The sequence below is a fragment of the Melanaphis sacchari genome, unplaced genomic scaffold (genome assembly GCF_002803265.2).
Source record: "Melanaphis sacchari strain LSU unplaced genomic scaffold, SCAv2.0 Contig44_pilon_pilon, whole genome shotgun sequence".
NCBI classification, from domain to species: domain Eukaryota; kingdom Metazoa; phylum Arthropoda; class Insecta; order Hemiptera; family Aphididae; genus Melanaphis; species Melanaphis sacchari.
Genome location: NW_020271295.1, coordinates 1,437,415 through 1,450,531, shown reverse-complemented (window position 1 = coordinate 1,450,531; position 13,117 = coordinate 1,437,415). Strand labels below are relative to the sequence as shown.

General features: G+C 27.0%; 1 protein-coding gene across 2 annotated transcripts in view; it reads left to right on the top strand.

The window, feature by feature from the left end:
- LOC112597918 (zinc transporter ZIP11) overlaps nucleotides 1-12,914 on the top strand; it is an 88,953-nt gene extending 76,039 nt beyond the window's left edge. Inside the window, exon 9 of one of the 2 annotated variants that reach the window (XR_003114868.1) lies at nucleotides 12,782-12,914. The gene's annotated coding sequence lies outside the window, so the exon portion shown is untranslated. The remainder of the gene's footprint in view (nucleotides 1-12,781) is intronic. The other variant, XM_025344155.1, reaches the window with a different exon arrangement.
- Nucleotides 12,915-13,117: the final 203 nt, after the last annotated feature.

Below are 13,117 nucleotides of genomic sequence, written 5' to 3'. Positions count from 1 at the left end.
AGCATGAGTGCATTTTTTTACAATAAGCTGCGAGAATTGTATAACATGCATAATATGCGTACGTATATAAGGTATTATATAGGTATTACACTCGTGATCATGTAACGCCATTTGTTGTACAATGTTTGGATCATGTTTTTATTCCATTATAAGTGGATTTCATACATGCGTGTGGATACAATTTTAAAATGTTCGTAACTTGCTTTAAAATTAAAATATAAGAAAAACACTACACGGGGTTCTAGATAATATTTTTAACTTTAAAGGTTATGGTAGGTCAATTCATTATAATATTAAAAATCCTTATGTAAAATTAATTGTTATGAACAATGAACATAAAATTCACTATGTTGTAATACGTTTGCGAGACTGAGACATACGTGCTGGTATGACATTTTTCTTAACTGATCATGATGTGATCACTCGATATTGTCATAGTTGTTACAGAATTGTAATTATTTTAAAACTCGTGAAATATTATTAGAAAATATGAAGCATTATATTAATATGAATAATATGAAACATGATGAACACATCGTGTTTGATTTAGAGAATGTCATAATCACACATTTTGTCTCGGTTTTACAATGCATAACATAGTAAATTTTACGTTTAGAACAATTCATCCTACTTTAAAATTTTTAATATTAGATTGAATTAACTTATTTTAATATTTAAAGGCAAAAACTAAGAATACATAATATTGAATATTTTCCATCAATATTTTTATGAGTTTTAAAACAATTATTACAATTGTAATTAACATCTTAACATCTGAACGATTGTGACAATATCGAGTGACTATCAAACAACTAGATTAGGTATATACTATTTTTTTTTTTTTTTGAAATAACATAAAATTTGTGTTCTGTATAATATAGAATATAATTTATTCTATTTTAAATCTATAAATGCGCTATGTGGATTAATGAATTTCCAGCGAAATGACGAATAATGGTATTATAAATAATAATTTATTCAGTTTAAACAACTTGTTTAATCTTATCCAAATGCACTATATTAAAAATACCTAAATATATTTCTAAAAACTATTAAATTAGTAAATATAATATAAAAGTGAATGATGAACTTCAGTTTCCACTGTATTATACCGCTATACCTACTAAAAATTAATGGAGATGCGATCGTGCACCTAACAAATTTCAAATATTTAATAATATTTTCACAATATAAAACTATGATTCTATAAAAGCAAAAATATTTTTATTTTTCTTAAGTTCTTAATTAGGCAGTAAAACAATAAACGAGGAAATCGGTAAATCACACATTGGATGGGTACCAAAAATACTTCAATAGAAAAAACCATAAACTTCATTCTTTTCTCGTTAAATTGTGTGTACGCAATGTAGGTATATAATAAATTAAATATGCACGCAATCTATTATTTTATTATTTTACGGTATATTGAGTTCAATAATTAATAATATAGTACGTGTCACGTGTTTCTCATGTAAATATTTTAAGTTATAAATTTTAAATATATTTCGAAAGTATATGTTTCTCGTTCCTCTAGAAAACACAATTCATACAATTTAATATTTATTTAATATAGTAAATAATTCGCAGTTGTTAATCTTTCAAATAATCTTGAGTGAAGATTGTTTTGACCTATCCGTGATAATTTTATGGATCAATATTGTTGTACCATTAGTTGTTTCGTCTTCAACTGTAACATATAACACAATTTTTTATGTCTACAAACTACGTTGTTTCTTGCAGTGTAAATTGTCTTAATTAATATTTCAATTAAATCCGTTACTATTTGTTATTCTAATATAAAGTTGAAATATATTTCTATAGGTGTTATCTTTAATGTGTTATATTTACATTTTCATCGAAATTAATTCAATACCTACTACTTTTGATTATAATTATATTAAACACAATATTGTGTTACTCTTATAAATATATTTCAATTCGTTATTAGTGTTATTACTTATTGCTTACTTTTAACGTTGTTGTAGACTTAGTTAAATGTTCAAATCTCGAGTGTATTAATAATTAATATTTATTTCTCCCATGATCTCTCTTTATATTTTTTGTAATAATCATCAAAAGACTGATTGATATGATTTTGTTAAGTATACTTTAATACTGGTGGTCTATATTATTTTACATAATATGTAATTATAATTTATTAATTTCAATAGGTATTGAGTAATGTTATAATTTTCGCTCATTAAATTTAATATATAAACCACACAGAAATATAGATCCATCAAAAATAAAATTAATCGTAGATAATTCAATTTGAAAAACTCTGGTACCAATATTTTTATGTTTAAGATATTAATTTTTTTTTAAATACTACTTACTTTGCTTATGATGGATTGAAATGTTTTTTAACCATTGAGGACCTGTTTTCATATCTTATTAATTCATAAGGGTTTTTAAAGAGGTTAAAACGATTTAATTTTAATGTTTACGATTAAAATTCTACAGAAAAAAATATTTTAATGATTCAATAAATTCTTAATGAAACGCCAATGAAAATGGTTTAGTAATATTTAAAGAAAGGCTAATCGTTTATCAACTTTATTAGTGATCCCTGATATGATTTCTGTGAAATATAATTTCCGGTTAAACAAAAATAATAGTTATAGTACAATTCATTATTAATGGATTGATTACGAATTTACACCATACAATATTTTAGGATGAGTATAGGATTTAAAATTTAAAATATAATCATAATAATTTAATATATTTTTTATCTTCGGATATAAAATCAAATCATTTTATGCGCGACGCCTTTCAAAGGAAGTTTAACCATGTATAGATGTTACGTATATAACATTATTATTTTAACTTTGTTTTTTCCATCAAAGTTTTGCTAACAATTATATCAACTACGTATCTAAAGAGTATTACATTGTATAATCTTAAAATTTTCAAATTATTACTTTTGTAGCGATAATGGAAAACATAATTCATCGATGAAACTACAGAAATGAGTCTGCAACTTCATTATAAACTTTGAAGCCGTATTATTTAGAATCTAAATATACATAATATATAATGTTATTATGATATCGTTTATTTCTAGTGGGTTATAATATATATATTATACGGTATATTACAAGTATATCTACTTATCCATTTTAAAAGATCGAAAATGTCTCCTCTCCGGAAACTAATCGGACGACGTAATTTACACACACGAGCCGCGCGTTTATATAAATATACATGCATTATTATTTTTTAAATCCTCATTTTTCAAGTCACGTCCCTCCCCAGCTCTGGTCCATGGGAAATTACTAAGTCTATTTTTACGCTGGTTTCACGCCCACACCGCAGCCGGACATTTTTCTATAACCCTTTAAAGGGGCTGGGTGTATTTTTAACGACTGAATGTGTCGGGCGAAAGCTTCAAGTAGTAAAATATTTAATTTAGGTACCTACTTCCTAATATAATAATATTGTACGATACATACATGGGCATGCATCGTTGTTTCCTCTGCGCACATGCGACACCGCCGATAAACACCCAAAATACCCAAATTCAATCTTGCCATATACCGAAATGTGAATCATCGGTAGGATACAAACACATGGTGTATATTTTATAGTATAACATACCTTTGTGACTATATTAAACTGTTTTTACCCTGTATTGTGTACCAGGTCGTGTTCGATTGCAAATGTATTCGCGGAAACACCGTCGCATCGGTATAAAATATTTAGAGGACACAGTTGATCGTTCTCCATGTATACAATATCATATTATATTTGTATGTATATGTGTGTGTGTGTGTCTGAAGTGTACGTGGGAAGTGTGATTATGTCAATTCGGTTATTTGTACAACCGCTAATAATTTTGAACACGATATTAAATGAAATAATTTGTATATATATTTTATATACATGCGCACCAGGATATGTCGCATGCAACGTTGTAAATTTTTTTCGCGACGGATTAATCGAATTGTTCATTTTGTAACAGTGGTATGTACGCTATATATTGTATCCTATATTGGTTATATTGCTATGTATAAAAATAGGTAGATACATTCGCATATATCTGTATGTCGAGTTGTCTGTACTCTGTAAGACACTAAAACGTATACGAGACTTTATCAGCTATATTGAAATATTGTATTCTTCAAATTTTTTTTCTTAACAATTAAAGTTTAAAAATAGTCAATTAATATTATTTCATTTTCAAGTAAATACAATAGACGATGAAAGTTTCATGATAAAAAGTTTTTTTTTTTAATAATCGGACGATAGTAAAACAATCAATAATTTTTAGATTCAAACTTAAAGCGTATTATTATAATTATGTACTATATTATCTAATATCTTAATACATATAAACTCAAGTAATTTTAAAATTGTATATATAATTAAGTATCTACTTATTATTATTTTAAGAAAAAATTTAAACTTTCTTGTCACTTTTAATAATATTCCCGTAGGCGTTAGGTTACTTAGAAAAGAACCACGTTTCGCTTTTAGGAGTACAAACGAGACCTCCCTAGGTGTTTTCCTGTAAATCGGCGGCGGCAAGCGATTGTGTCTGGAATCACCATTTGAAAAAATAAAATTACGACTCGTAAAATACCTAGGTAGACAAAAATCGATCACGTTTACCATACTGATCTTTTTAGTATAACAAATCTCCGGATTCGAGAATTAAGAAACGATAGCATACTGTATGTAAATGCAGCGGTAGACGACAATAATATATATCGAAAGGTCAAATTACGACGCTTTGTAAATTTTTTTCTTGTCGCCTCTATGTGTACGTACCTATGCCACTTCAATACATCTCTATTATGTGTAAAGGTCTCTATACTCTCTTAATTATAACGCACAAAATACTCACACAAACTTATCTTTTTAATTATTACGCATTACTCTAAAGTATTTACAATATTTAAATTTGTATTCACGTAATATACTGTTTAAATTTAATATTTATTACGACGTAGTTATATATATAATATAACATTTGAGTTGACCTACAGATCATATTTTCCGTAACGGCCAACGCGTGAATTCCACCTGTTGTTCGCCTATATTAACATATTATATATATATATGTGTGTGTATATACATATGTGGTATTAAAATATTTGTAAACGACGTTCCGGTCTATATTTTAAAACACGTGGTTCGCGTTCATGTACTATCACTTACAAAATATTAGCTTAATATAAACTCATATGCGTAGGTACCTATAAATACATATAATATTATTATAATTTTTAAAACGCGATTACGACAAATTGCAAGTATACATACTATAATATGTACAATATATATTATTACCTACCTATATAATATATTAGGTATATTTGAATATATGTCGTGTATTATATAGGTACCCTTCTAGAAATTCCAGATTCCCGAGAACGTTATTTTTGAATTTGTCCCACGACCATTGTGAAAATTTCCGGCTTTCATTGCGGGTTTGTTGACCTCGAAGACGGCGGCGTCGGTTAAAGCCATGGGAAAATATTGATATTGCCCCCGTCCCTGTCGTGTTCGGAACGCTTTAATCCATTGCGCAGGTGCGTCTGAAGGGTATAGAAGGTCAGACAGCGGTGCGAAAATACCGGAGGTTGTGCCCCGCTTCATCATCCCCTTTGCTGCTCTATTCACCTATATAGGTATCGTATTATATATTATATCGTAGGTATACATACTAATGTATAAGTGTATATTGCCCGATCTTATATAGGTACGTTGTATTATATTATGTTAAAACCTAAAACATTGTGTATGTACAATAATCATCGTGTACTAATGTATTATTACCTGTAAAATATCATAGTCGCGATTTAGCGATGCAGTTTTTGAACGCCAGTCGACTTCGAATAACGAACGGAAATGTATATATATTACATATAATATTATATATATGGTCAAAACTATATTTGACTCATCATTGCGATGTTTATCGATGTAATTTACAAATTAAAGAAAAAATTATATAACTGTATACAATTATATGTTGGTAACTCTTACACGATTTTTATTAGTGTAGTACCTACACATGTATAATACAGTAATCTAAACGGAAACGTTCACTTAAAACATTTAACGTTTTATTAATTACAAAATTATACACAAATGAAAATTTATAATATATATATATATTAAATATATTTTTTATTGTGAATAACGAAAAAAATTAAAAGTAAAAGAAAACAAGCTAGACGTTTTATTATTTTGTATACCTATGTATTAATATTAAATACTATTTATTTAATTATAAAGATGTATACCTAATAAACATGACTCGTCTTCTACTATAGTCTTCTACTTGGGAAATTTATTAATCATGGTCACTTCTATTATTTCTATAGTATCTTTTGTGATTAAAAGAGTATACTGTGGCGATACAAGCTTATTTTTTTATACAATAATCTCCCTTTTATAATGTTAATTGGCATAGGGATTAATTAATTTGAAAGTGTACAAATAAAAATTCAAACAAATGGTTTATGAGTTTTCAATTTTTAAACACCTAATAACAATATTATCTATGCTATACATTAGTATAATAATAGGTTCAAACATTGTTGTTTGAGGTCTATAATGATTTTAAAATTATTGCACGCAATTGTATAATTCATGAAAATTGCCCAAAAATAATAAGTACCTACTTTAGAATAAATATATTGCATATAATGAGAATTTTGTATTTTATGTAAAACCATTACTCTCAGTACAATTATTAAGTTCAATAACTCAGAAACATCTTGTTATTATTTGTTTGAATTTCGATTTCCGTAGAGGTGTCAAAATTAATAAAAAAAAAAAAAACATCTAAATAACGAAAACCAATCGAAACGCCGATAATTGAAATATCGAAAAGTACGAAACATCGACAGATTAAAATGTTCATTTGTGAAAACATTGAACGAACGAAATATTGACAAACAAAAGTTTGCTAATACCAAAATGAATACTGACAAAATAAATATAATATGGCATTTTAATGTGTAGACGTTTTGTACCACACCCTTGATTGACAACTTAAAATACAATAAAGTTATTCTCCTAATGCAAGAAAATAAGTTTGTATCACCATATTCTCTTTAAACGATTCATAAACAAATCTAAGCGTTGAAAATAATGTGGATTTTAAGTGTACTAAACAATTTAAAAATAAATATTTGAACAAATACATTATTATTAAAGGATAAAAGGCCTATTTTATTATTTAATTCAGTAATTAATAGTTGTTTAGTTTGTTTACTTTTTCATATGTAATTATTAAATTATAGTAGTTTACTATGTACCTACTAAGTAGTTGCTTAATAATAGTGAAAAAAAATGACGAAAGAGAGGAGGGAGAGCCGTGAGAGAGTATGCAATAGTGAATCAATCTGTATAATATTAAGTACGTTTCATAACTGTATAATTTTCGATCATTATCATTGTTTTACTCATTGGAAAATTAATACAAAATAAAATATAGACTGTATACCTATATGTGTTATGTGTATTATAAGTTTTTATTATGTATTTACGAAAATATAATTTTTAGTTAAAGAATTTTACATTAAATTATTTTCTCCATTAAAATTCAGTTTACAACTGATAAACGTTTTTTTCTTTTTTTTTTTAATGAACGGGAGTTTATTTTTTAATCACCACTATCAGTTCTCACAAGTAACATGGTAATTAAATTTGTTATATTTATTTATTAATAAATGTAATGATGAATAATAAATAAAATAAAATGTTCTTAATTTGTGTATATTAATTAACAAAATTTAATTACGATTATATAATAACTTAGATATTAGCTTAAGATTTTATTAGTTATAACTTGTAGCATGTTTAAATATGAAATAATGTTTGTTGAACCAATTATAGCCTATAGGATCAGTTTTTGGCCAGACACAACACAACTTTTGGCAATACACTAAGAAAAGTTTAAGTAATACTAACGAAATTTGGCACATGTATTAAATTTAAAGCGTTTAAATGCTATGAAATAAAATAACAATAACTATATAGTTAAACTAAATCACGGGTTAGGTACTAAATTACTATAAATAGCATAATCTTTTTATTTTAATAATCATAACCTACAAATATAAAAACTTAGGTACATCAATAATTATTTATATGTAATATTATGTGAACTAGTTTTGTAAATATTAATATAATTTTAAATATAACAAGAGTCAAAAAAATAGAGAATATCCATGCATTAAAAAATTAAGTTAATTTTAAAAAATAGTCACTATTCTATATTAATACTGTAATTTAAAGTTTACATTGTAAACATACATTTTAAATGTAAGTATGCGTGATGATGTAGATTTTATGTAAGTATTTGATCAATAAACAAAATGTGCATTTGTTTAAATTATTGAATTTTGAACTTGATAATTATAATTTTTTTATTGTAGGGAATTGATAATATTCTATATTTCAATCTTAATTTTCAATTTCAGTAATTTGTTATATTTCTAAATGATAGATATACTAATCTAATAATTAATATTAATTACCAATTAAATATATCTGTATTCTTCATATGCATTTATACTTTATAGGTTCATTATTAAATATTATTGAGAAAATCGTTTGAGAAAGAAAAAAATTAATTGTCATTTTTATCTAATAGAATTTATAGAAAATTGATAATTAAATTAATAAAATTATATTATAGAAGGTAAATATATTTATATATAATAAATTAACAAAGGTTAATAAATTTATTAAATCTATAATTAGATGACTGAGCAGTCCTATATTTTGTATAATGTTCAGGAATGTATACAGGGAAGTTTATGGGTTCAACCCTCTCCCTCAAAAATAAAAATAATATACGTGTGTGTGTGTAATATTGATTAATGTAAAATGTTGTGAACCTGTCTGAATTTTTTTTACATGACTGTGTACGTGCCTGATATTATGTACCTATTTTATATTTTATATGCATTAATAATTTCTAATATAAAATATAATTAAAAATATGTGATATAGTTTGTTTTATATAAATTATTATTAATTAATCATAAAATTAGTATGTTCTTATAGAAAGCCAATACTGCTTAAATTTCTGAAAGTTAAACGAAATATCGAATGTTGATTAGTGTCAGTGAATAACAACTTGTGAATTTTGATTATTTCTCATGATGATGGTCCTTGAACACAGTAGCGATAAATATTCTGTAGTATCTACTTATTAAATAAATATTTGTACATAAAATACATATTTTTTATCGAACCTTTTATACATTCATATCAATCCTCGATGTTTCTCTGACGATTAGATGTTTTTATGTGTATATATATTTCTTGTCGTTACTACAGATTTTAAATTATAAACATCAAAGAAAAAAAAAATTAAATCAGTTTTTGTTCAGACGTGTATTATGTATTTGTGTACATGTATGGTGAATCAATATCGTCCTTTATGATATTTTATATAACATAATGTGTCGAAAAATTGTAAAGGTTTGCTAATAGATTCGAAATTATACATTTGACATTTCCGCCAATGCAATCATTATACCTATGTCCTATATATTATATATATATATACTTAATGTTTAACTATATTTATGTACACCATTTAAAACACTAGGAAGGTACATAATTATTGATGTACGCGATAACATAAGCACAACACATTAATGTATTATTCTAGCCATGTAAAATTATACATAAACGTGAAAGATATAAGAGTTAAGTTGTTATCTATGTATAGGATCATCCCTTATTACAAAGTTTATATCTATTTGTTTTTTATCGTTAATTCTAGTGAATTTTTTTTTTTTTTATTTCTATTATGTCCGGTGTAATTAAACTACCCCGTATATATATAATATATATATATATAACATAAAGTGTGCTGTCGGTTCCGCCAAACGTTCGTGCCAAAAACGGACCGAAAACGCCGCACACGAGGTTATTGCGGCGGTGTCTGCACAATGTAAATATACGACAACGGCAATGGTGCGGTGCTCGCCAGTTTTTATTTATTATACATACACAAATGTACAATATTGTAGAAATTATTTTTTCTTCATTATGTTGTGGAGTTAATTATCATAAAAATATAAAATCGTATTTATTTTGGAAATATAAATAATTATCGTCAGAATGTGGATTTTAGTTTTTGTACATTATTATTATTTCATACATTTTTAATAAAAATATCAACCCCTTCTCCAACTTATTATTACTGTTATGTCATGGCCCAATGGCATAAACCGATTTTTGACATGCAGCAGCTAGGAATATTGTAGTAGATTAGCCGAAGCCCGAAGGAGTTATAGATAACTTGAAACAACACACCAAGCGTGAAGTGTCCTTGCATGGCGTACCTATAATTGTTTGAGGGGCTGATATACTCGTAATTTGAAATATCTTATATCCAAATCAAAAATCGTCAATAATTATATTAAGGGTATGTTAAGCACCGAGAGAAATGTTCAGGAAACTCCAGACCCGCCCAAGCTTTAAATACTCGTACTTATTGATTAAAACCTACTATATATATATATTATATATTGTACATAGTTCAATATTATTTTATTTTTTCATGTAGGTATACAAAAATATTTAGAATAATATTCTTATTTAGACCTTGTATAAAAATATAATCTATATAGGTTACTAAAAAATCGAAAATTTATGTATGGATAAACTATAACAAACATAATAAGGAAGAAAAAACAAGAACAATAAAAAGTATCAAAACTGCAAGTATCTACATTTAGTACTTATGTAACTTTTATTTTTTAGAAATAAAATATTCAATATTATTTTAATTTATGATATATGATTTAATATAAGATATACTTATATATAAGTGTATCATAGACACAAATCGCAGCGGTGCTAATATTGCTTAATATCCTGAATTCTATAGAGATATCACGCTAAAAATCCCATCTCTGTAGAATTCTATTATCATAATAAACAATAATATAATTATAATAATTTGCTTTTATATATTTAAATTTATATTGAAAAATAATTAAACATTTTATTTATACCTATAGGTACGTATACATAAGTATTAATTATTAAATTAATTATTATAGATTAATATTAAAGAATCTTATAAGTCTGATAGTTACGAGTATATTGAAAACTGTGAAAATCAACTTACTGCAAACTTGCACAAAAAGTCATCAGTAAGAAAGTATATTCAAATTTATAAAATTAATTTAAAGTAGCATTAGTTTAACAAACTTTATCTGTTTCGTGTTATACTTCTACTATTCATATTGAAAAATGTATTGTCAATTGTAAAATTATTTTGTATGAATATTCGGAAAGAAGCGTACATTATCTAATGTAAAGATTTACATTTGAACCCTAAAAATGTACCATAATAAATTTATTAATTTTAAGTAAATGTGAAATTCAAAATGTTATAATTAATCTAAGTTTAAAATTAGGTCGATTTCATTAATGATGATAACAAATTTAACGGAATGTGGTGCGGCGGTGCAGTATATTTGGGGAGTGCGAGGGGCGGAGCCCATGTCGTGTAAAATTTCCTCTACAATATTTTTGGTGCTTCGTCAGTCCAACACCCGTGATACTTTTAGGCGTTCTGCGCTTGTGATGTTAACTTTATGGAACTTCGGAATAAAACAATACGAACTCTGTCCGTGAGTTCGTTTTATGAAGTCACGCGTCGCCAAATCTTTAACGGCCGTCGACCGTGTTTTCAGTGGCCGTCTAAGAGTATAATATCTGCAGACGGACCGGGACCGACCGGCCGTTGGTGCGGGGTCAGTGGCGGCGCGACGCCGAGAGCTTTTAAAAATAAACCTAACATTTACGATTTCGCGCCGGAGCCCCGCGACGACCATTTTGAAATAGACATTCTGGAACCGAGCCCGGGGCGCCGCGACGCTTCGGTCACTGACACCGGCGGCGGCAATTTTTAAGTGCACGCGCGCACTTGCACGATGACGCGTGCGCGCACACGGTCTTCGTCGCCGTTGTCGCAGCCGCTGCCGTCGCCTCAATAAAATCATACTTTGCTACCACTACCAGAGACTTGGGATTTCTATCGATTATTGTTTTACTTGATTTATTTTGCCGGAAATAAACCTTTTCCTTTCACAACTAGGTCCGTTCGTACATTTATTTGATTTTGGAATTTTCTTTCAACAATCGCGGTTGCAGCGTTCTATATGCACTTACTGCTTATACACATTCTTCATTAAAACACTCGAATGATATTTATACGCATTAATCCCTTAGAACGGTTCATATTTAAGTATAATATTATATAATACTAATATATATATATATAGTGTGCGCTTCGATTAGTACAGACTAGAACTGAATGAGCGCGTGAAACTATATTTATGTTTCTTGTTTTAAACAACTACACTGACTTTTTTTTAAGATTTACAAAAAAAATCGTCGTTTTACCCTAAAGTAGACACACTGATTTTTAAAGCAACAGACAAGTGAGAAATTACATCATTTATTTGTTTTATCGCTGATTATCACCGACCACCGTTTAAGATACCCGAGTTCTACCTGCGGACATATATATGTACATAGGTATTTTTAGTACATTAATATTTGATTCATATTGATCACGAAATATTTATTTACAATCAAAAAATTATTCTTGGATTACCTTCTTGATAAATTAATTAGATATTATTTAATGATATTAAAATGCATTTAAGAAAAAAATATATTTTCTGGTTGATTTCTCACAAAATATATTGATGCATTAAATACATTCCTGCATAATATACATATCACTTTTAAATTTATCTAAATAAAGCTTTTTTTTGTATTGTAGGTATGTATCCAGAAACAATTTTGGTTGGGATATCATAAATCACCGTTTAAAGTACGTATTACTGCAAATGAGTTTTTTCTAATGTAACTTAAAGTCAACATTATACACTTAGCTATATGTAATAAAAAAAATCAACATTACATTATACTCTCATTGCAAACTTTATTGTATATATTTTTATATTGTGTATATCTTACAAATGATAGAAAAAAATAAAAAATAACTAATATAAATTAATAATTAAAACTTATAATATATAACTAAAGAATATTTTCGTACACAATTTCGTGGTGGTTTTGTGAGCAAGGTTGAATCCGCCCTATATACGTGCCTGGT